Source organism: Scyliorhinus canicula, chromosome 1, assembly GCF_902713615.1.
Source record: "Scyliorhinus canicula chromosome 1, sScyCan1.1, whole genome shotgun sequence".
Lineage (NCBI taxonomy): Eukaryota > Metazoa > Chordata > Chondrichthyes > Carcharhiniformes > Scyliorhinidae > Scyliorhinus > Scyliorhinus canicula.
Window position 1 is genome coordinate 245,779,399 of NC_052146.1, and position 25,213 is coordinate 245,804,611.

The window sequence follows — 25,213 nt, forward strand, 5'->3', positions numbered from 1 at the left end:
CTCCCCCAACACCCGCCCCCCCCTCCTCTCCCCCAACACCCGCTCCCCCCTCCTCTCCCCCCCCCAAACACCCGCCCCCCCTCCTCTCCCCCCAACACCCGCCCCCCCCTCGGCAGTGTCAATTTCAGCGGCTAGCTGATTATTTCAGTGAGAGAGCAGCTTCCCTCTCTGGATCAAAGTGAGCCGGCCGCTGAAATTGACACTGCCCGCTGCTCTCTCCCTCCAATCCAACTTTTAAGTTTTAATGTTTCTGATTGGAGGGAGAGCAGCAGGCAGTGTCAATTTCAGCGGACGGCTCACTTTGATCCGGAGAGGGAAGCTGCTCTCTCACTGAAACAATCAGCTGGCCGCTGAAATTGACACTGCCCGCTGCTCTCTCCCTCCAATCAGAAATATTAAAACTTAAAAGTTGGATTGGAGGGAGAGAGCAGCGGGCAGTGTCAATTTCAGCGGCCGGCTGATTATTTCAGTGAGAGCAGCTTCCCTCCCCGGATCAAAGTGAGCCGGCCGCTGAAATTGACACAACTGACAGTTGGGGTCCATCAGCCCCCCCGCGGTATATCGCGAACCGCGGTATTGCGGAGCGCGGTATAACGGGGGACTACTGTATTTCCAGTCAATATTTGGAAAGTTAAAGTCCCCCATAACAACTACCCTGTTACTCTCGCTCCTGTCGAGAATCATCTTTGCAATCCTTTCCTCTACATCTCTGGAACTATTCAGAGGTCTGTAGACAACTCCCAACAGGGTGACCTCTCCTCTCCTGTTCCTAACCTCGGCCCATACTACCTCAGTAGACGAATCCTCAAACGTCCTTTCTACCGCCGTAATACTTTCCTTGATTAACAATGCCACACCCCCCCCTCTTTTACCATCTTCTCTGTTCTTACAAAAACATCTAAATGTTTAGCTCACAGGGCTAATCGCTGGCTTTGAAAGTAGACCAAGGCAAGCCAGCAGCACGGTTCGATTCCTGTAACAGCCTCCCCGGACAGGCGCCGGAATGTGGTGACTAGGGGCTTTTCACAGTAACTTCATTTGAAGCCTACTCGTGACAATAAGCGATTTTCATTTCATTTCATTAAATCCTGGAACCTGCAACAACCATTCCTGTCCCTGCTCTACCCATGTCTCCGAAATCGGCACAACATCGAGATCCCAGGTACCAACCCATGCTGCAAGCTTACCCACCTTATTCCGGATGCTCCTGGCGTTGAAGTAGACACACTTCAAACCAGCGTCTTGCTTGCCGGTGCCCTCTTTCGAACTTTTAACCCTATCCCTGACCTCACTACACTCAACATCCTGTACACTGGGACTACAATTTAGGTTCCCATCCCCCTGCTGAATTAGTTTAAACCCCCCCGAAGAGCACTAGCAAATCTCCCCCCCAGGATATTGGCACCCGTCTGGTTCAGGTGAAGACCATCCTGTTTGTAGAGGTCCCACCTACCCCAGAATGAGCCCCAATTATCCAGGAAACCAAAACCCTCCCTCCTGTACCATCCCTGTAGCCACATGTTCAACTTCTCTCTCTCCTTATTTCTCACTTCGCTAGCACGTGGCATGGGTAACAACCCAGAGATAAAAACTCTGTTTGTTCTAGCTCTCAGCTTCCACCCTAGCTCCCTGAATTTCTGTCTCAAATCCCCATCTCTCTTCCTACCTATGTCGTTGGTACCTATGTGGACCACGACTTGGGGCTGCTCCCCCTCCCCCTTAAGGATCCCAAAAACACGATCAGAGGCATCACGAACCCTGGCACCTGGGAGGCAACACACCAACCGTGAGTCTCTTTCGTTCCCACAGAACCTCCTGTCTGTTCCTCTCACTATGGAGTCCCCAATGACAAGTGCTCTGTTCCTCTTCTCCCTTCCCTTCTGAGCAACAGGGACAGACTCTGTGCCAGAGACCTGTGCCCTATTGCTTACCCCTGGTAAGTCGTCCCCCGCAACAGTATCCAAAACGGTATACTTGTTATAGAGGGGAACAACCACAGGGGATCCCTGCACTGCCTGCCGGTTCCCTCTCCCTCCCCTGATGGTAACCCATCTACCTTCTTCTTTTACCTGAGGTGTGACTACCTCCCTATAATTCCTCTCAATAACCTCCTCCGCCTCCCGAATGATCCGAAGTTCATCCAGCTCCAGCTCCAGGTCCCTAACACGGTTCTCGAGGAGCTGGAGTTGGGTGCACTTCCCGCAGATGTAGTCAGCAGGGACACTAGAGGTGACCCTTTCCTCCTCACATATTTATACTCTACCTACTGGGCAGAGCCAGCAGGCAGGGACTACCCCAGTACCTGTGGTACAGGGCCTCACCATACATACCCTAATATATACAGCAGTGGTTACTGCCACAATTTGCCCGTCTGACTTTTCCAGTCTATATGTAGATTAAAATCTCCCATGACTGTTGGTTTTGTATTCTCTGTCACTTCCTTTCAAAGCCTGTTTTTAATTTCCTGTCCGAATACCTTTCTCTTTTGCTTTGTCTCTGCGCTTTGATTGACCACATTATTCCAAATGTGATCACTTGCTCTCACTAATAAGATTAAACCCTCTCTACCCGAGTTATGTGGTTCACAGGGGCACAGGTCCCAGCATGGTTGAGGTTCAGATGCAGACCGTCCCAACAGTGCAAATCCCACTTTCCCAAATACTGGTACCAGAGTCCCACAAACCGACACCCACTTCTCCCACACCAGTTTTTGAACCACGCATTCATCTCTCTAATCTGGGGCGAAATTCTCCGACCCCACGCAGGGTCGGAGAATCAGCCGGCGGCGGCGTTATTCCCGCTCCCGCCGGGTTTTTAAATCTCCGACAGGCCAAAAACCGGCGTTGTGCAAATTCCACCGGCAGCCTCTGAGAACAGCTGGCGCCGGCGGGATTTCATTATATTTTTACTTTCACTAAATCTCCGGCCCGGATGGGCCGAAGTCCTGCCGACGTGGCCATGGGTCACGTCGGCGAAAAACAGAGTAGCTTTAAAACGGCGTCAACCATTGATGATGGTTGACGCCGTTCAGTGACCGAGGGCGAGTGCAGGGGGGGGGGGGGGGGGGGGGGGGGGGAGAGGAGGAGGAGAGAGTCCTGACGTTTGTGTGGGGGGCATTTGGGGGGGGTGGGGGGGGGGGGAGAGAGAGAGAGAGTGTCCCGGCGTTTGGGCGGGGGCAGGGGGGGGGAGGGGGGAGGGGGGGGGAGAGAGAGTGTCCTGGCGTTTTGGAGGGGGGGGCGGTTGCGGCGTTGAGGGGGGGTTGCGGCGTTGAGGGGGGGTTGCGGCGTTGAGGGGGGGTTGCGGCATTGAGAGAGGGGGGTACCGGCGTTGAGAGAGATGGGGGCGGCGTTGGAGGGGGGTAGGGGTGGTGGTGAGGGGGGTAGGGGTGGTGGTGAGGGGGGTAGGGGTGGTGGTGAGGGGGGTAGGGGTGGTGGTGAGGGGGGTAGGGGTGGGGGGGAGGGCGGTAGGGGTGGTGGGGAGGGGGGTAGGGGTGGTGGGGAGGGGGGTAGGGGTGGTGGGGAGGGGGGTAGGGGTGGGGGGGTAGGGGTGGAGGGGTAGGGATAGGGGTGGGGGGTTGGGGGCAGCGGCGCCCCCACCTCTGCCCCCCACCCCACCACCCCTACCCCCCTCACCACCACCCCTACCCCCCTCACCACCACCCCTACCCCCCTCACCACCACCCCTACCCCCCTCACCATCACCCCTACCCCCCTCACCACCACCCCTACCCCCCTCCAACGCCGCCCACCCTCTCTCTCAACACCAGTACACACACCCCCCTCCCCCTCCCCCTCCCTCTGAAGGCCGGTACACACACCCCCCTCCCCCTCCCCCTCCCTCTGAAGGCCGGTACACACACACCCCTCCCCCTCCCTCTGAAGGCCGGTCCCACACCCCTCTCCCCCCTCCCTCCCCCTCCCTCTGAAGGCCAGTACCCACACCCCCCTCCCCCTCCCTCTGAAGGCAGGTACCCACACCCCCTCCTCCTCCCTCTGAAGGCCGGTACCCACACCCCCCCCCCTCTCTCCTCCTCTCCCCCTCTTCTCCTCTTCCCCCCTCTCTCCTCCTCTTCCCCCCTCCCTCCCCCTCCTCCCCCTCCTCCCCCTCCTCCCCCTCCCTCTCCTCCCTCCTCCCTCCCTCTCCTCCTCCCTCCCTCCCTCTCCTCCCCCTCCCTCCCCTCTCCTCCCCTCCCCCTCCCTCCCTCCCTTCCCCCTCCCTCCCTCTCCTCCCCCTCCTTCCCTCCCTCTCCTCCCCCCTCCCTCCCTCCCTCTCCTCCCCCTCCCTCCCTCCCTCTCCTCCCCCCTCCCTCCCTCCCTCTCCTCCCCCTCCCTCCCTCCCTCTCCTCCCTCCCTCCCTCCCTCTCCTCCCTCCCTCTCCTCCCTCCATCCCTCCCTCTCCTCCCTCCCTCTCCTCCCCCCTCCCTCCCTCCCTCTCCTCCCCCTCCCTCCCTCCCTCTCTTCCCTCCCTCCCTCTCCTCCCTCCCTCTCCTCCCTCCATCCCTCCCTCCCTCCACCCCACGCCGGTACCCGTCCTCTCTCTCTCAACACGCCACTTCTGCAGCACATTAAAATGACGCGTATCGCGTCGGTCCGATGCTGGCCCCTCCGGGAACGGAGATTAGCGGCCTAAAAGAAGGCCCCAACGCCGGAGTCACCTGCACCACTTTTGCTCGCTGGAAATCGGCGTCACGACAGTCCGCGGAGAATTTCGCCCCTGATTTGTCCTATACTAATTTGCACGTGGCTCAGGTAATAATGGAGAGGTCATCACCCTTGAGGTTCTGCTTCTTAATTTGGCACATAGGTTCTCATACCGACTATGCACAGCCTTCTACTTTGCCCTGCCTATGTCGTTGGATCACGGGCCGCACGGTAGCACAGTGATTAGCACAGTTGCTTCACAGCTCCAGGGTCCCAGGTTCGATTCTGACTCGGGTCACTGTCTGTGCGGAGCATGCATGTTCTCCCCGTGTCTGCGTAGGTTTTCTCCGAGTACTCCGGTTTCCTCCCACAGTTCAAAGATGTGCAGGTTAAACGGATTTGCCATGATAAATTGCCCTTCGTGTCCAAAAAGGTTGTGTGGGGTTATTGGGTTGCGGGACAGAGTGGAGGGCTTAAGTGGGGTGCTCTTTCTAAGGGCTGGTGCACACTTGATGGGCCGAATGGCCTCCTTCTGCACTGTAAATTCTATGAACATGATAACTGGGTCCTTTCCTCCCACTGCAAGCTAATCTCCAGCCCGAGCAGTTGTCCTGAACCCTGGCACCGGACAGGCAAAATAGCCATCTGGACTCATGCTCTTTGCTGAAGAGAACGGTATCAATCCTTCTGACTATACTATCCCCGACTGCCACGACATTCTTTTTTGTACCCCACCCCCCCCATTGAATGGCTTCTTGTGCCATGGTGCCATCGTCAGCTAGCTAATCCACTTTGCAGCCTTCACTCTCATCCAAACAAGCTGAGAGAACCTCAAACCTGGTGGACAATTATAAAAGCTGAACCTGCTGGGCTCCCTACCTGCCTCACTCACAGTCACAATCTCCTGTCCGTGACCATTTCAGAAGACCCTGTCCTAAGAGGCATTACTGCCTACTGGTGCAAAAAATGCAAGTAACTTTGCCCCTCCCTGATGTTTTGCAATGTCTGTAGTTCAGCCTCCAGCTCATAGTGAGGAAAAGTAAAGTCGCCATAGTCATAGATGACCATAGGCTCATGAGGTAAAGTAAAGTCGCCATAGTCATAGATGACCATAGGCTCATGAGGTAAAGTAAAGTCGCCAATAGTCATAGATGACCATAGGCTTCTTTCCCCTTTGAGGGGAATTGTTGCGTGGTGGTTATTCAACCTGAGAATCACCCGACCTCAGGCGGGGGCAAGGTTGAGAAGGCCGGCGCAAGAGATTCTCTGCCTATAATTGTCTTGAGGTGAGAGTGGAACTAGGTGAGGTCAGCCGCACCCGACTTGACATCACAATTGGAAGAGGATGCTTTCATAATAATACTAATAATCTTTATTAGTGTCACAGATAGGCTTACATTAACACTGCAATGAAGTTATTGTGAAAATCCCCTAGTCGCCATACTCCGGCGCTTGTTCTGGTACACCGAGGGCGAATTCAGAATATCCAATTCACCTAACTGCATGTTTTTCGGGACTTGTGGGAGGAAACTGGAGCACCCGGAGGAAACCTACGCAGACACAGGGAGGACATGAAGGCTGCACAGACAATGACCCAAGCCGGGAATCGAACCTGGGACCCTGGGACTGTGAAGCAACAGTGATAACCGCTGTGTTAAGTGGTACATTGGGCGATAACTGCCCTTTTGATAGTTAACGCAAGTTGCAATATCAGAATATGTCTCTGGAATACATTTCTAATATCCATATTTAAATGTGGCTCAAAAATGTTCACACAGTAATGAATTCTCAAATTGATAACGTTTGATATTAGATCACTTTGCGTACCTAAAGATGAGACTGCAGAATAAAATCTTCAACAAGATTACATGCAACCTGACTAAACAACCACCACTATCCCAGTTGGATGTTTGTTACCAGCTCCTCCAGAATGGACAATTCAAGTGCTACATCAAGTCTAACCCCTGTCAGAGCAGTTACCATCAAACTGCCAACATTTTTTTTTTTAAATTTAGTGTACCCAATCATTTTTCCAATTAAGGGGCAATTTAGAGTGGCCAATCCACCTAGCTTGCACCTTTTTGGGTTGTGGGGGCGAAACCCACGCAAACACGGGGAGAATGTGCAAACTCCACACGGACAGTGACCCAGAGCCGGGATCGAACCTGGGACCTCGGCGCCGTGAGGCAGCAGGGCTAACCACTAGGCCACCGTGCTGCCCTTCAAACTGCCAACATGAAAGAAATCATGAGACAGAACCCGAACAAAATGGGATGACTTAGGTGCCCCTGCACAGCACGGCAGATCAAAAAAGCTGACAGCATCAACATCCTCATGGTTACATGCCCGAGATGACTAGTAACTGCAATCCAACATGCTGCCTTTTGCTTTGATAATTTGTTCTTCACTGATTACCTTTGAAAAGTGCATTTACCCTTTAAGGGGTGATAGTTTATGTGTTGGACATCCGGATGAATATGCTGGCCTCCCAACCTTAGAACTAGCCACATGGTGTATGATTATCACTCCTAGCTCATGTATTCAAAGTAAATTAGATTTGATCATGACAATCGATCAAGCCTCCTCCCAGCTGCTCGAGAATGTGCACCTTCTGCCTGCCTGAGATATGTTCAAAACGAGCAAATAGCCCCACTGGTCTTTAATCAGAGTGCCACCGGTCCAAGAATTCAGGAAACATGCTTTAATTGTGGAGCTCGGTATTTCTTGAAACATGCTGAGAAACATTCCGCCTATCACTCAATGTTACACGCTGTTCTTTAAGCTATAATTAGAAATCTTATCTTGTAATGTGACATTCCTGAGATGAGGGGGAAGAGTGGAGGGAGACATCTGTAATGTAGCAAAAATCACTTTACTTTAACAATATGGTAGATCAGATTGCAGTATGCAAATCATTAATGATTCCAAATGTAACAATTGTGACAAATTACCTCTGAAACGCTTGTGAGCGTACCTGCAAAGAAGGAAATGCTATTCAATATTTGCCAGCCCAAACAAACTCAATTAACTCCAACACAATCTTGTACCAGGACTGCAAGATTTATAATCGTCAGCTGCAAGGTTATTGATAAAGTGCAGCCATTTCAGAATGGAGAACAAAATCTAATTGTTAGCTACTCACACATTAAATTTACCTAGTAATTGTTAATATATGCATGTTTCATTTTACATTTATGTAGGCTTGGGGAAATAGGAAATTTCTGGCATCCCAATGAATGAAGCAGAATATTTTCTCATTGTGGATAGATTCTTTTCATGTCATTATGCAGAAGGTGCAACAAGGGACAGCGCAGTGCTGAATCTAAATCTGGGGAATGAAGCCCGACAGCTGTTCAAGGTGGTAGTAGGGGAGCATTTTAGTGATAGTGACCTTAGTGCAGGGCAAAGTAATTTGTTATGGAAAAGGAAAAAGATGGTCTGCAAAAAACGGTTTTGGATTGGGAGAAGGCAGATTTTATTAGAATATGGCAAAATCTGACCAGAGTAGATTGGGAACAGCTTATTTTTAAAAAAAATTTTAGAGTTCCCAATTCTTCCAATTAAGGGGCAATTTAACGCAGCCAATTCACCTACCTGCACATCTTTCTAGTTGTGGGGGTGAGACCCACGCAGACACGGAAGAATGTGCAAACTCCACATGGACAAAGAAGGAGAAAATTAATCTCCTTTGGAAAGGCACATGGTTTTGTCAGAGGGAGGTCATGTCTAATGAATTTGATTGAATTTTTCGAGGAAAAGATCCGGTATGTAGACAAGGGTTGTATGTAGATAAGTTGATGTAATATATATTGATTTCAGCAAAGCCTTTGAAAAAATCCAAAACTGGCTTAGTGGTAGGAGACGGAGGGTGGTGGTAGAAGGCTGTTTGTGTGATTAGAGGCTGGTGTCCAGTGGTGTACCGCAAGGATCAGGGCTAGATCCCTTATTGTTTGTGACATATATAAATGATGTAGATGAGAGTGTGGATTGGGGGGATGATAAGTAAATTTGCAGATGACACGAGGATTGGCAGGCTGGTTAATAGTGAGGAAGAAGGTGTCAGGTGCAGGAAGATTTAGGCGGGTTGGTCAGATGGGCAAATCAAAGGTAGATGAAATTTAACCCTGAAAAGTGCAAGGTGATACACTTTGGAGGAGTAACAAGATAAGGGAGTACTCAATGAATGGCAAGACACTAGGAAGCTCAGAGGAACAGAGGGATCTTGGGGTGCTGGTCCACAGATCCCTGAAGGCGGCTGGATAAATCAATTGGGTAGCTAAGGCATAAGGAATATTTGCCTTTATCCGTCATGGCACAGATTATAAGAGCAGGGAGGTTATGTTGGAACTGTACAAAACTTTGGTTGGGTCACAGCTGGAGTACTGTGTGCAGTTCTGGTCATCTCACTATAGGAAGGAGGTGAATGCACTTGGGGGGCAGAGGAGATTCACCAGGATGTTGCTTGGGATGGAGGATTTGAGCTATGAAGAGAGGCTAGCTCGGCTTGGGTTGTTTACCTCAGAGTAGAGAATGCTGAGGGGGGACCTGATTGAGATGTATAAGATAACAAGGGATATGGGCAGAGCGGATAGGAAGCATTTGTTCCGCTTAGTAGAACGGTCAATAATGATGGGACATAACCTTAGGGTGAGAGGCAGGGGGCGGGATTCTCCAATAATGGAACTTTGTCCCCAATCCACCGTCAAAATGCGGGCGTTCACTCTGGACTTTCTTGAAGAAAACTACCTGAAGGGGGCGAGCAGGGCCCCGGAGTACTCCACGCAGCTCTGCCTGCCGATACGGGTCCCTGCACCTCTGGTCGGGAGTCCGCGCATGTGCACGGTAACAGCCTTCAGCCGTCGCCCTGCACAACATGGCGGACTCACAATGCGGAGCGGGCCCAACAATGTAGGCCCCCCCGAGATCATGTGCGCCCATAGATCGGTGGCCCCCGATCACTACCCTGGCCGTCTTGAGGCACCCCCGGTGAAGGATCCCCCGCCCCCCACTAAGGCAGTCGCGTTCTGAGTCCGTTGCTGCCGTCGCCCATTCCCGACAAGAAAACTGTGGTTAGAACCACGCCATCGGGAACTCGGCCAGTTGTCGATGGTGAATTGCGGGAGGGAAGGGCACTGTCAATGGCCCCCTACCCGCGCCGCTTCGACCACGCGCGATGCGTGGCAATTCTCCGGGGACTGGAGAATCATGGGAGCGGCATCGCGCCGGTTTTCGGCATCAACGCCCATTCTCTGCCCCCACGCCGATCACGATTTTGGCACGGAGGCTCGGAGAATCCCGCCAAGGAAGGTTAGAGCGGATTTGAGGAAAACTGTTTTCACCCAGAGTGTTGGAGGTCTGGAATGCATTTCCTGGGAGGATGGTAGATGCAGGAAACCTCAACCTTTAAAAAGCACATGGATGAGTAGTTGAAATGCCGTAATAGACTGGCTATGAGCCAAGTGTTGGAAAGTTGACTAGTGTAGATTTAGTGTAATTTTAGTGGTATGACCCTGGGCCGAAGGGCCACTCTGTTCTGTATGACTCCATGACCAATCAATGGAAATACTCTTTTCAAATTTACCTACTCAAAACTCCTCATAATTTTGATAACATCTATAAGATCACATAATCATCTTCGCTTTAATGTGAAGAGCCCATATCCTCTAATCATATAACTTTCATCTCTGACATTTTCTTTGTGAAATAAAAGCAGAAAGTGCTGCAAACATTTGGCTTGTCAGGCAGCATCAATGAGGCAAGGACGATAGGGTTAATGTTGCAAGTTGATTACTTTTTGTCAGAACTGGGAGACATTATAGATGAACACTTTAGAAGGAGGAGCTGCCTAATGCTGGAAATGTTGAAAAATGTTTTCTCCCAGAGGGTGGTGGGAGTGTAGAATGCACTGCCTGAGAGAGCAGTAGAGGCTGGAAACATCCCAACCTTCAAAACTACATGGATAAAGACTTGAAATGTCGTAACATTCAAGGCTCTGGGCCAAGTGCTGGAAAGCGATTAGTGTAGATTTAGTGCACTGTTGTCAGTGCAGAATCGATGGACCAAAGGGCCTCTTCTGTACTGCATGACTCTCTGACTCTGTGGCTCTATGGGTGGAATGTAATGGTGGTCCAGGGAGTGGGAAATTATATGAGGGATCTTTATTTGGTGGGGGACAAAGTTTCAGCTTCCCAAAGTCAGAATGATATTGCCGAATAAAACTACGGAGGTTCAGAGACGGGTCAAGTTCCCAATGGCAAATGCCAGAAACCTATTTGTAATGCATTAGCGTGTCATGAATATTTATTAAATCACAAATTCACCAAATGAATTAATATCTTTGAACTTATGTTGGCAGCGAATGTGAAACATGTGCTTTCACTTCCACAATTGGTTAAAGCCACTTGGAGCAAAGGGATTTGACTCTGAGGTAGATTTGGAATGAGTAGGGGCTGCTTTTCTTGCATTAGAACAGGGGAAAGAAAGTCAAGATGCTTTTTGCAGTCGGGTCTTTGATGTCTGAGGGACATCAGGTGTTGGCTGTGTGATGGCGTTTGGGTGTTGGCTGTCCGAGGGATGGATGATGTTGGCTCTCCAAGGGAGGTTGGGTGTTGGCTTCCTGAGTGAGGTTGGTTGTTGGCTGCCCGAGGGACATCGGGTGTTGGGTGTCCAAGGAAGGTCAGGTGTTGGCTATCTGAGGGATGGATGGAGTTGGATGTCCAAGGGATGGAGGATGTTGTCTCTCCGAGGGAGTTTAGGTGTTCGATGTCTAAAGAAGGGAGGGTCGTGGTGGGCCTAAGGAGGGTCATGGGTGCTAGACGGATGGAGCTGAATGACGAGGTCAAACAATGGGATGTTACGCTTGACGGAAGGGAAGTCAGTTGTGATAGTGGGGAGATCAAGGGTGACAGCAGGAGAGTTGGTAGCAAGTCAAATATCACGGAGGGAGGGTCGAAGGTAACGAGGCAGATCAAGGATAATGGGTGTGGGTCAAGGGTGACGGACAGAAGATCTAGGGTGACTGAGAGTTGTACGAGTGTTATGGTGGGAATGTCAAGAGTTACCAAAGGCAATGTGAGATTCGAAGGTAATGGAGGAAAGGTCAAAGATGGCCAAGGGGCATTGGAGGGTGATGGCTCTCAGCACTAGGATGATATATGGAGAATTGAGGGACATGCTCCAACAGCTGGTTGAGGTGGGCAGAGACCATGGCTGGGATTTTCCAGCCGTGCCTCTGGATGGTATTGTCATGGGCTGGATGGGGAAATTTGGCTACCCAGTGACAATACCTGCCATTGCCACCTGAGAATTTTATCCAGGGTGGATGGAGACCAAGATGTGGTTATGCACAGCAGTCTGTTATGAATATGTAATTTCATGATTCATAAATTTTAGGAGTCTACCTTTTTGGAGTTTTAATTTTTTAAGGTAAAGGAAAAAAATGGTTAAGAAGCTGATAAACAGACCTAATTGCCATTCAAAGGATGGCACATGTTTTCTTAAAGAGGTCAGAATGGAAGTGAGAAAACATTAAACAATGAACTAAATTTCTGAGAGTTTTGTTTGAAATGAAAGGTTTAAGGGGTTTACATTATTCATATGGTTTTTCAGATCAAAGGACAGGTTTGGGAATGAAAGATAATTCTTTTTAAATCTCCATGTGAAACATCACAGGTGTGACACATTTTTTCTAAAATATGTTCTGCAGGAGGTATCATTTTGTTTGGTTTTATCAGTGTGTTTTCTTGCAGGAACTGGTTGTTGCATTTGTAGCTTCTAATCTGCTTTGTGAAAAGCACAGAGAGATAGAATATACCAGATGCTAGAAACTGGAAGCAGAGGGTTATTATAAATCAGGACTATTTCTGAGTTGGAGTCACGGAGCTATAATAATAATAACCTTTATTGTCACAAGTGGGCTTACATTACATGAAGTTACTGTGGAAATCCCCTCGTTGCCACATTCCGGCGCCTGTTCGGGTACATGGAGGGAGAATTCAGAATGTCCAAATTACGTCTTTCGGGACTTGTGGGAGGAAACCGGAGCACCCGAAGGAAACCCATGCAGACATGGGGGGAACGGGCAGACTCTGCACAGACAGTGACCCAAGCCGGCAATAGAATCTGGAACCCTGGCGCTGTGAAGCCATTGTGCTAACTACTATGCTACCATGCTGCCCCTAGAAGTCCTGAGCTGCATAGTCCACAATCATGAGGAGCTTATGAGAGTTGGAGGGTTACAAGAATCCTCTTAGGTCAAAAAATAGCATGAACACTGAGGAGAATCAAAGTGAATTCCTGTGAGCTGTGGCATACCTTGGTTTGGTCCCAGGAGAAGTGAAGGAACCATTAAGGTCCTGTAAAGTATAGGGGAACTTTTAAGTGGAAATAAAAGTAGAAAAGGAAAAGTAGAATAGTTAAAAAAACTGTGTTCAATGAATAGGTTGATGAAATATACTGTTAATTTAGTATTAATTACTTTGTTTAGCTCTTGAATTTAAAGGTTTCTTTGTTCAAAAGCTGAGATAGAGTTAAAAGTAGGGGCTACCAAAGCAGAAATTGATGAGATGTTGGATCAACATCTGACCCTTAAGAGAAAAAGACTAATGTGATGAAGCTCAGATTGAGTTAGTTGCTGATGAAAACAATTTGAATTGGAAAGACAGATGAAGCAACTTGAATTCAAAAGAGAAAAATAAATAAAAACCTTGAACATGGTAGCAAAGAGAAATAAAAAGACAAAGAAATGTAAATGCGAAAGCTTGATTTTGAATTCCACAGAGAAATGTTAGAAAGGGAGGAAAGGGATAAGGAAAGAGACAGAGAACTTCAAAGGGAGGAAGTGGCAACAAACCTTGAACCGGATAAGGAAAAGCTTTGATTGTGTAAACAGGAAATAACTGGCAGATTGGACAATGGCTTGAATTTAACTGCAGGTTTTGATTTGGTGAGGAATGGTTGCCTCATGCCCAAATTCAGTTTGGGAAGGAGTTGAAAGATGTCTTATCTCCTTTGATAAAATTGCTGTAAAGTTAGCCTGGCCACAAGAGATGTGGCCTATTCTTTTGCAATGTGTCTTAGTAGGAAAAACATTGGATATCTATTCAAACCTTGAAGATGAAAAATCTTCAGATTGTGACGCCGTTAGGACTGCAGTACTTAATATGTGTGAGCTAATGCCAGAAGCTTATACATAAAAAAATTGAGAGACTCGAAACTTTGCAGAAATTGCTAGGGAAATGTTTTTGACCATTTGTATCATTAAATGAAATTTGAGCACGATTTGAAGAATGTGAGGGAAATGTTGTTACTGGAGCAATTTAAAAATAGTGCTCCAGCAGGAATCAGAGCAACCCCAGAGGATTGTAAAGTGCCTAATGCAAGGAAAACCTGCATTAATGAGAGCTGAGGATACTGTGGGACACCAATGAGCTTTACCCACATTCAAAACTGGGGCATTACGGCTGGCAATGACTCAGAGGTACGGATTCTGACACAGGAATGGCCCTGGCAATTCACCGGCCCACGATGGGCCGAGTGGCCACCTGTTTTTGGCCGGTCCCGCCGGCGTAAATTGGAGTAGGTACTTATAGGCGGGACCTGGTGGCGCGGGCGGCCTCCAGGGTCTTCGGAGAGGGTGCGGTGGGATCTGGCCCTGGGAGGTGCCCCCACCGTGGTCTGGCCCGTGATCGGGGCCCACCGATCCACGGGCGGGCCGGTGCCGTGGGGGCACTCTATTCCTCCACATCGGCCGCTGTGGTGCTCTGCGATGGCCGACGGGGAGAACATCCCCCACTGCGCATGCGCTGGGATGATGCCAGCACCGCTGGCGCTCCCGCGCATGTGCCAACTCGTGCTGGCCGGAGGAGGCCTTTTGGCGCTGGTTGGCATGGCGCCAAGCCTCTTCCCCGCCAGCCGGCGCGGCGCAAACCACGCCAGCGCCGGCCTAGCCCCTGAAGGTGCAGAGGATTCTGCACCTTTGGGGCGGCCTAACGCCGGAGTGGTTCACGACACTCCTTCCCACCGGAGTTGCCCGCCCTGCCTATTCCCACAGAATCCCGCCCCAGGATTTTCAAAAGATAACAAAATTAAAGCTCACTATGCCAAAAAATGTTCATTGAAGGAAAATGAATAGAGATTGGTGATTATTGGATGTTGGACGAATGCAAATACTATTGCAATATATTTTTTTCCATTTGATCTCAAGGTATTGGTTGCACTGAAAATGGTGCATTTATTGCCCATTTTGAATTGCATCAAGAAGGACCCTGTTCTTGAACCATGACACTCGTTATGGTGATGGTGCCCTCGCAATAATGATATAAGGTACCCGCGATTTTTACTCAGAGGCAATGAAGGAATACGGGTCTGGATTCTTCATTCCCCGACGCCGAAAGCGCGTTCAGCGTTGTAGCGGAGAATCCCTGATGATGACAAAATCGTGGACGGTGCTGCTTTTCTGATGCTCCACCCCCTGAAAAGCGGCATACTCTCAGATTATGCCGCACACCGTATCCACGGCCTCAGGCCATTGCCTGAGGCACGTCCCGCGATGCTCCGTCCCCGACTGGCCGAGTTCCCGACGGCGTAGGACTCTCAAGGTCTCACCCATGGCGGCTGCAGACTGAATCCAACACCGCCACAGTAGGGGGAGAGCCAATCCATGGGCAGGGGAGGCTTTATTCAGGGCTGAGGGCACTTGGGGAGCAGGGGGCGGCCTGGGGCGCCGTGTCGACCAAAAGGGGGAACTATTTTTGCAGTCCGGGTCCTTGGACTGAGCCCGCCATGAAGCACGCCGTGGCCGCTGCAGGCCGCCACCATGCACATGCGCGGCCACCGACCCGGCAATGCTCCGGGCCATATCGGCAGCTCGAGCTGGGAGCTCTACGCTGCCTGGCTGCTTGCCCCTCCCCCTCCCTGGAGCAGGGAGTCGGTGGCCATTTTGCACCAATTTCCTGGCGTAAAACACCACCGTTTTCATGCTGCCATGGGGACTTAGTCTCCCAAACAGAGAATCCAGCCCATGATATATGCCAGGAATATATGATATGAACACAGTGCTGCAGGGAGTTCAATGGCCTTACACAAGTGGATTAGGTAAGCAAATACATCTTCAAATGTCATATTTAATTTTTTTTAAATTACTTTATGAGATGTGGGAGTCGCTGGCAAGGCCAGTGTCTATTGCCTATCCCTACTTGCCTTAAAGAAGGTGGTGGTGAGCTGCCTTCTTGAACTGCTGCAGTTCCTGAGGTGTAGGTACATACACAGTGCTGTTAGGGAGGGAATTCAGAATTTTGACCCAACTGCATCCCACTACACCACTCCTCTCACACAATGCTCAAAGTATAACTCTTCCATCACTCATCTCCAACAATCTATATTAATCGTCACTCATTTCTAATTTTCATAGTGCCACCTCACTCTCACACAATGCTGTAAACTTCACACCCATATCTCACCAGTTTCACACTGTTCCAGCTAATTCAACCATGGCAGACACATCACCCAAACTGATTGCAGCGCACTCCAATGGCACACTTTCCTTTCTCTTCCCGGGCAAGTTGTCATATAACCAGAAAGGGCAGCATCTAATTGACAGCAAATTGCCATGAGGGTAAGCATGCACCTGCTTACCTTCATGGCAGAGACAATTTTCAATATTATTGGAGCAGCCATTCCCGAGGTGCAGATAGTAGTCATGCTGAAACTGTAGAAGGTATGCTCACACCCTATCCTCACAGTGCACTTCCCCCTCATGTCACAACCTCACCTGAGTTACAGGATATAGATGGTGTAAGCAGACACTTCTTGGTATCCCCAATCACCCCAAAGCCCCAACACTACAGCCACAGTCATGCACTTTCTCCTTGCAGATAATCAAGAACACAGCAATTACAGCTTGGACAAGCAGTGGTGAAAAAGGAGATGGAAGAACAGGAAGGCAGTAATGAAGATGAAACACCGTTACTTGACCTCGCACTCACAGCCACCAGCTCAGATACCAACACTGCTCGTATTTTAGATGCTAGCTTCGAAGCAGCATCTGCATATGGTGGGGCACAGGGTCTGAGTGTCCTGCAGCCAGAGCAAGGGACCAAGGTAGCATTGGTGTCAGCTCATGGGGGGGATGAGGTCACACACGGGTTCTGCTGCAAAGGACTCAGATGAAAACTTCTGTGCGACTAACAGAAGATAGCTAATGGGTAAGCATAATATATGGGCTGGTTTAGCACAGGGCTAAATCGCTGGCTTTGAAAGCAGACCAAGGTAGGCCAGCAGCACGGTTCAATTCCCGTACCAGCCTGCCAGAACGTGGAGACAGTAACCTCATTTGGAGCCTACTTGTGACAATAAGCGATTTTCATTTCATTTCATTTTCAATAACATGCTCGGTGCTTTGCCAGGCCTACCAGAAATCTGCGTTCAATGTCAAGGAGCATGAAGGAGTACAGCACCAACTTTGCATTGAGCTTGGAGACTGCCATTTCCAATGTGAAGGTTTCCGTCAACTCGGCAACAACACTGACTGACCAATTCATGATGGAGGGCATGATTTAATGGTCTTGACGTGCCCGGCGTGGTGTCAGGATAAGGTCTTGAATCTCACAAGAGGCCTCTGGCGAGATTTGTGATGCTCGAAACGCCTCACGTGATTTTACCGTGACTATACCGGGAGACATCGCGATCTGAATCTCACCCTTACTGGGCCTGATCCAGATCAGCATATTTAAATGAGTCATTATGCTCAATTAAATATGCGTGAGCAGGATTCTCCCGGTGCGCGGGACCTAATGCCCCTGCTTGCGTGACCTCACCAGGGCGCCGTTTAGTACTGGTTTCCACAAATGTGGACCAGTCGGAATAACACCTGGTGGGGGTATCCCAAACTATGAGAGACCCCAGGGTGGTCGGGTACAGGGAAAGGTGGCACCCTGGTTCTCCTTCTGGTACCTGGGGACCTTGGCCCTACCAGCCTGGCCATGGGAAATCCCCATGGCAGAGGCGTCCACGAGGTTGGATGGGGTTGAAAATGGGGGGCGGGAGAGGCTGAAAGTGGGGGAAAGATCGGGCGAGACAGACAAAATGGAACCCCGATTTACAAGCAGCCTTTCCTGCTGGGCTTGCCACCTCTTCCTCCAAATAACCGGTGGCAGGTTTGTGCCACATGCAAAAAATCACAGTGAATCTTTGCACATGCTCTGTCAAGTACTGCAAGTATGTTTGGGACAAATTCGTCAAACAGAGCCCTTGAAGTCAGGGCAAAATCTTTCAGCAAGGGCCACACTACTCTCTGCAAACTTTGGTAACTGTGCACAATTCTGGCAGTGACAAAACACTTCTTCAATCACAACAAAAGTCAGTGGAAATCAGCCAGTAACTCAGCTGACATTATTTGGTGAACTGCTTAAGTAACATTGGTTGGCAGTCATTCCTGGGGCTGTGTGCATTTTCAGTTGTATCGGGTTAGGAGAGGGCATTAACTGGAGCACAGAGATCTAAACGAGCAGCACTGGTGTTAAATCTGGTGTTACTCTGCATACTGCAAACGTTCCCTGTGTGTGTGCTAACACCTTCACCAAAATTGCTTCAGCCGGAGTCAGCATGAGTGTGCTCACCGCTGATGCCATTTTAGACACAGGAGCTACGTATCCAAATTTTTCAGCCATGTTGTTTCTCATTTATCTGGAGAGTGACTTTGCCAGACTGGGTACAACTCCTCCTCCTACATCTATTGCACGATTAAGTGAACTAAAGTTAAAATTTGATACTGGGCACATTTGGCAGGAAGATTCGCGATGTGGGTGTTGGCAAGATCATGACCTGTATTCAACAGCACTTAGTGTCAAAAATTAGCCCCCCCGAGATTCTTGATATTACTCGCTGTCTCGCCGACTGATTCGCCCGACTTGCACCTCAGCTTCTCATCATTAACAAGACCGTGGTGCTTTTAAACGCTCCTCACCATTCACTCTCAGTCAACACACAAGCACAACAGTGCGCAGACCTGCTACAGTTGACTCAAGTGAGTTGTTCATGTCAGACAAAATGAGTCTTTACTATCACTAACCACATGTTCATTTTCTTTCAGGATCATCATCCGATGATGCTGGGCCATCTGGAGTTATACCACCCCCAGCTACCCAAGAGAACACCTTGGAGGAGAGCTCCGAGGGGACCACCTACGGGACATCACAGCTACCCTCCACATCTTCTATCAGCACAGAGACATACACCTCAATGGGTGACATTAGTGGGCAGGCTTCTGCAGCACAATCTGGTGAAGACCACACAGTTGGTGCTGCTGACCACACATAGCTATTGGACACTATGGATGAGAGGCAGAGCACCCTGGTCCCACAAGGCAGTCAGAGGACCAGTAGCCGGGTGAACAATGACACCTAGGAGGCAGTAGCAGCAACTGTCAGTGCGGGAAGCATTACAAGGAGGATCACAGTCCAATGTCAGAAGACCAATGACCCCTCCAACGAGCTGCAAGGGTAAGTTACCATCGCCTCTCTCCTGGCATCAGTTCTACATACCAACCCTAAAATTCCCAACTGCCCACACCCCCCCCCCCTCCCCACACCCCCACCAGCACCGCCACCCTCCCCACATCCAATCTTCAAGATTGTTCCTCAGAACTCCCTGGCACCCACCTGCACAACATCCTCATGTCCAGGTGCGGTGCCCACAGATGCCACCTACTATAGACTCCCCTGACCCATCAAGTATGCAGCTCACAACGTACTCTCTTTGTCCCCACAGGAGAAGATAGCCGAGTCCTCACCCGCTATGAGGAATAGGCTCTGGAAATTGCGGGGTTGCCCAAGGAGAGAACAGTCACTGACAATGAGGTAAGCCTGTGCCAGGGAGGTGAGTATCCACTGTACTTCATCCAGATAAATTGTCTCAAGTGAGTTACTCTTGTCAGACAAAATGAGCCTTCCTTCTCACTGACCATATGTTCGTTGACTCGCAGGATTACCATCTGATTAGGCTGGGCCATTTGGAGTTGTAAACCACCCCCCCCCCGCCCATGAGAACATCTTAGAGGAGAGCTCCGGCGGGGCATCACAGCTATCGTCTGCACCTTCCATCAGCAGAGACATACACCTCAGTGGGTGACATTAGTGGACAGGCCTCTGGGGCACAATCTAGTGAGCATCACACAGTTGCTGATGCACATCAGATGGAGGCAGGAACATGCAAGAGAGACAACATCTGAAGGTCTGCTGGATCCCAGGACACAGCTGGGTCCCTGTCATGTGAGAGTACCTTGAAGAAGTGTGTGTTTATAAATGGGTGTGTATATAAATATCTGTAGTGAGAGTACCTTTAGGAAATGGGTGTTTATTACTGTAGTGATGTCAGAGTGTGGGTGGAGCTGGGCTGTCTGGCAGCTTTAAACTTTCGTTTTAGGCTGTTTGCTGCAGGGTGTGTTTTAGTTTCGTTTTCAGTGTTGGAGCTGAAGCCAGAAAGGGCAGGTTTACTGTTGATCTCTCTGCCATGGAAAGACTATCTCTTGATCATTTGGTGAAATCAGAATTATCAATGTTCTCAGTAGTGAATGTCAACCTGATGTGCTTCTGGTAAAAGGTGTTTTAAGTCTTATGGATGCCAAAAGGAAAGCTTAAAGGATGACTTTGCGTTGTATTCTTTGGGGGTTGTATTTGAATTAATGGTTGCGAAGATGTTCACTGTATGTTTTGAAAAGTTTAACTTGAGTTCATAGAATAAACATTGTTTTCCTTTAAAAAATACTTTTCCATTTCTGCTGTACCACACCTGTAAGTGGCCCGTGTGCTCCCCACACCACAATCTATTAAAGGTTGTGGGTCAGGTCAACTCCATGATACACTATGGGGTTCTCTAAACCCTGGCCCATAACAGTCCCAGTCAGTTACTGAGCCTCTGGACAAGGTTCTCCCTGAAGTCATGCAGATGATAGGACAGAGCCGTGACATTCAGGAGGGGGTTTCATGAAATTCTAGTGACTGCAAGGCCGATTGGAGGAGTCCCAAAGGCGTCAAGCTCAGGAGATGGTGCCGGCAATGTGTGCCACCCAGTCGAACACTGCTGGGTGACTGCAGTGCAAACACCTGGCGCACAACGTCCCTCTCTTGAGTGGTGGTGCCCAAGGCATGGCTCAGTCTGTGACAACCATGGCTGAAGGCCTCGACATTTCACTGCCGATGAGGGACGTGTCCCAGATGTAGGTGGACATAATGGCACTGCAGAGCCTGGACCAGTCACTGAGGTCCATGTTGAGGGTGTCAACACCATAGTGCAGACAATGGAGAACCTCCAGTACTGGCAACACCAGATGACCCAGAGGCCTCTGGAGCTCACTGCCGTGCCTTACCATCCCATGGAGCCCCGAGGGCCCTACAGGCATCATCATGGAGGAGGAAGTGCTGGAGGCCAATCCAAAGCCTGCCACCCAGGACACTACAATGGTCACCAGTTCTTCTGAATCCCCCACCTCCTGAAACTGGTTCATCTCAAGGGCACGGGGCTGAACAGGGTGGCACGGCGATGCCTGTGACACTGGTATGTCAGCTGTAGCTCTCCAGCTCCAGGTCCTCCAGAGGACGTCCGCAGGGACATCAAAGGCCACAGGGCATGGAAAACAGCAGGCTGGCTTCGCCTCCTATATGCATCCTGGGGACACATGAAGACGTCGCACTAGACCACAGAAGAGGAATACTGAATGGACACTGGAGCGGTCACTGTCTGTCGCTAGGGGTAATGTTAATCTGTCACATTAAAATTTTCACTGTTAAACCATTTCACACCTAATACATATGAAGTCTCTTTCACGTTAATATTCGCAGTGGGCCTGCCCACACCTCCATCCCTTGTTACCCTTCTCTCCCCACCCCCACCCCCCCACCCAGCCCCCAGGCACAGTGGTCCATGGTCAAAATCCCCCGATGCAGTCCTCATTCCGAGGATGGGTGTGAGTGGCTGTCAGCAGAAAAGCAGGAGTCAGACTTGAGCAGAAATTGAAGAGCTTCCCACATAGCGTGTGATCATCATTTTACCTCCTTGATAAGTGACCACTGACAGTGTCAACACAGGCCCGTCATCCTGGAGTGATGTTGCACAGATCCTTGGAGATGACAACAGGGTGGTCAGGTAGGGGGGGGGGCAGTGTTAATGGGGGGACTAGAAGGGGAGGGAGTTGGGGGATGGAAATGGAGGGGGGTGGGTTAGAGGGGCGTTGAGCTGATGGACACAGCCTCTTTCCGGGAGAATCCAGAGCCTTGCTTGTACTCCTGGCATGTTGGACCCTCGTCGCAGCCTGTCCTCCATCCTCCGTCTCCTCCTCGGGCTTGGCCTCCAGTCCCTCTTAGACTACCTCCACCTCCTCCTTCTCCTCCTCCTCCTCGTCCTCCAGCATGCCACCCTGCTGCTGTGCCAGATTGTGAAGAGTACAACAGACCACCGCAAACACCCTCTGGGGGGTGTACTGCAGAGCACCACCAGAGCGGTCAAGGCATTGGAACTGCAGCTTCAGCAGCCCAATGGCAGCATGGGGAGCAACATGGGCTTCATTAAAATGAGTGGCATTCACACTGATGTCATCAGTCATGTCCTCAGCGGGTGTCCCTTGTACCCCATGAGCCAACCCATTATCCTTGGGTGGTCCTCGAAGACACCGGGAATCTGCGAGTGCCCCAGGATATAGAACATAGAACATAGAACATAGAACATAGAACAGTACAGCACAAAACAGGCCCTTCGGCCCTCAATGTTGTGCCGAGCCATGATCACCCTACTCAAACCCACGTATCCACCCTATACCCGTAACCCAACAACCCCCCACCTTAACCTTACTTTTATTAGGACACTACGGGCAATTTAGCATGGCCAATCCACCTAGCCGCACATCTTTGGACTGTGGGAGGAAACCGGAGCACCCGGAGGAAACCCACGCACACAGGGGGAGGACGTGCAGACTCCACACAGACAGTGACCCAGCCGGGAATCGAACCTGGGATCCTGGAGCTGTGAAGCATTGATGCTAACCACCATGCTACCCTGCTGCCCCATATGGCTGTCACATTCTCTCCCAGGGTAGCAAGCACACCCATCCATGATCCTGAGATGGTGTTCGCGCACATTCTGGGAGTGAAATCTCTTCCTGTTAACATAGGGCATGCCATGATGCTCCGATGCTCGCAGGGTGACATTGATCGCCCCCTGGACCTGAGCCTCCCGACGATGGCAGCAAATCCTACAGCCTGGGCACCTTAGTGCGCTTGGTTCAAGTCAAAGGTGATATTGTCTGATGCCTGGGAATACGAGCATCCTTCACCTCCTGAATGCACCGATGGGCAGAAGATTGGGATATGCCACACAGATCATCACTTTAGCCCTGGAATGACCCGGTGGCATACAGGTTGAGGGCTGCGGAGATCTTCACGGCCATCATCGAGAATAGGCCGTGTAAATCTCAAAATGGCTCCCACGTGCCACAAATCTTTATTTTGCCCACTCTCACTACTCACCCAGTCCGCCCAGATCGTTCCTGGTATTTTTGAAAGAATGTGTTATACTTTTAAAATGTTCATATGATGACATTATTGCATTTGTTGACATTACAGGAGGATAGAAATAAAAGTCTGAGAGACTGCGGAATAGACCCAGTCAAAATATCTTCGCGGGGTTGTTTCCTCTGTATTTAATGCACAATCTAGGCCATCCGAAATTCCAATCAACCTCAATTTGATTTCTTGGAGAAAGGTTGTGGGACGGGATTGCCCGTCTCACCAGATCTGTTTTCTGGTGCAGTGCGCCCCCGCCAGATGTGGGGTCCACCATCCTGGCAGCCGGCCAATGGGGTTTCCCATCGTGGCTGCCCCCACGCCTTTGGGAAATCTGCGGGCGTGTGTTCTCTGCCAGCGAAAGAGAGGATCCCGCTGTATATATATTGTCCCCGAACAGCAAACAGCATTTCAGAGCACTTATTTAGACCCTGCAAACTACATTATCTTTCTTTAACTTGGAAGAATTTTGAAAAAATATCTATTTGTGCTGTACTTTCTCATGCTGTGATGCAATCCTTGACTGGATTATTGCTTTCAAACTTATCGGCATCCATTATTCATAAACAGGGTTACCCCAGTCTGAACATATTCTCTGTCAAATTTAATTTCCCAAAGTAACAAAGTAGTCCCATGGTTTAAAATGTCTAAATTGGCTTATCTGATAAATGGATGGAAAAATGGCTGATTTGAGTGTGAGTTAAACACTACACACATTTACAGAACAGCAGTAACACAACGTGCAATAACAAATATGTTTCTGAACATGTGAGAATTTCACAGGATATAAATTCTATCAGATTAAGTCAGCTCTGAACATAAGACAGATAATGTAAATGTGAAAGACTTTTAGCTGAAGATTTGGTAAGATAGAGGCTTAAGGCAGGCATTTTCAAAGTGGGGGTCGGGACCCCGCGGGTGGGTCACGGGCGGGGGTCGGGTGGGCTGCAGAGCCATCCATCACGGCGTTCCCGATCGCGGGAATTCAGGCACAACGGTCGCAGCAGCCGGCTTTTAAAAATAATAATGACGGCCACGACTGGCTTTGAAAATGTGGGCGCGCTGCGCGTGCGTGCCCGCTCATCAGTGCGCATGCCCAGAGCCCAGAAAGAAACACTGCCTCCTCCTGACATCATCGCGCTGACCCAGGAGATGTTTTTTAAAATTCAATTCAGTCTTCAAGAGCCATCCAGAGATGGCTGGGCAGGTGATGTGCTGTAGCTGTATGATGTGGGAGCTGGCTGTTCCCCTTGTGAATGGCAATGACCACATCTGCAGCAAGTGTTGGTTGCTGGAAGAACTCCGGCTCAGAGTTGATGATCTGGAATCTGAGCTTCAAACACTGCGGCACATCCGGGAGGGGGAGAGTTACCTGGACACTTTGTTTCAGGAGGCAGTCACACCTGGGAGATTAAGTAATTCACATTCAGTAAGTGATCAGGGACTTCAGAGTGTGACTGTTAGTGAGGCAGGCAGGGGGGAACCTGAGTTCAGGAGTGCAGGAGCCTCAGCCCTTGACCTTGTCCAACAGGTATGAGACTCTTGCTCCCTGTATGGATGAGGAAAAGGGCTCTGGACAGGATGAGCCAGCTGACCACGGTATCATGGTGCAGAAGGCCATTCAAGAGGGGGGAGTAAAAAGACAAGTAGTTGTTATAGGGGATTCTATAATTAGGGGGACAGATAGTATCCTATGCAAGCCGGATCGGGAGTCTCGCATGGTGTGTTGCCTGCCCGGTGCCAGGGTGCGGGACATCTCTGACCGGCTTGAAAGGATATTGGAGCGGGAGGGGGAGGATCCAGTTGTTGTGGTCCACGTTGGGACTAACAACATAGTAAAGCTAGGGTGGAGGACCTGTTCGGGGACTATCAAGCACTAGGAAGAAAATTGAAATACAGGTCCTCAAGGGTCATAATCTCCGGATTACTGCCCGAGCCACGTGCCAATTGGCATAGGGACAAGAAAATTAGGGAAGTAAACACGTGGCTAAGGGATTGGTGTGGGAAAGAGGGATTCCACTT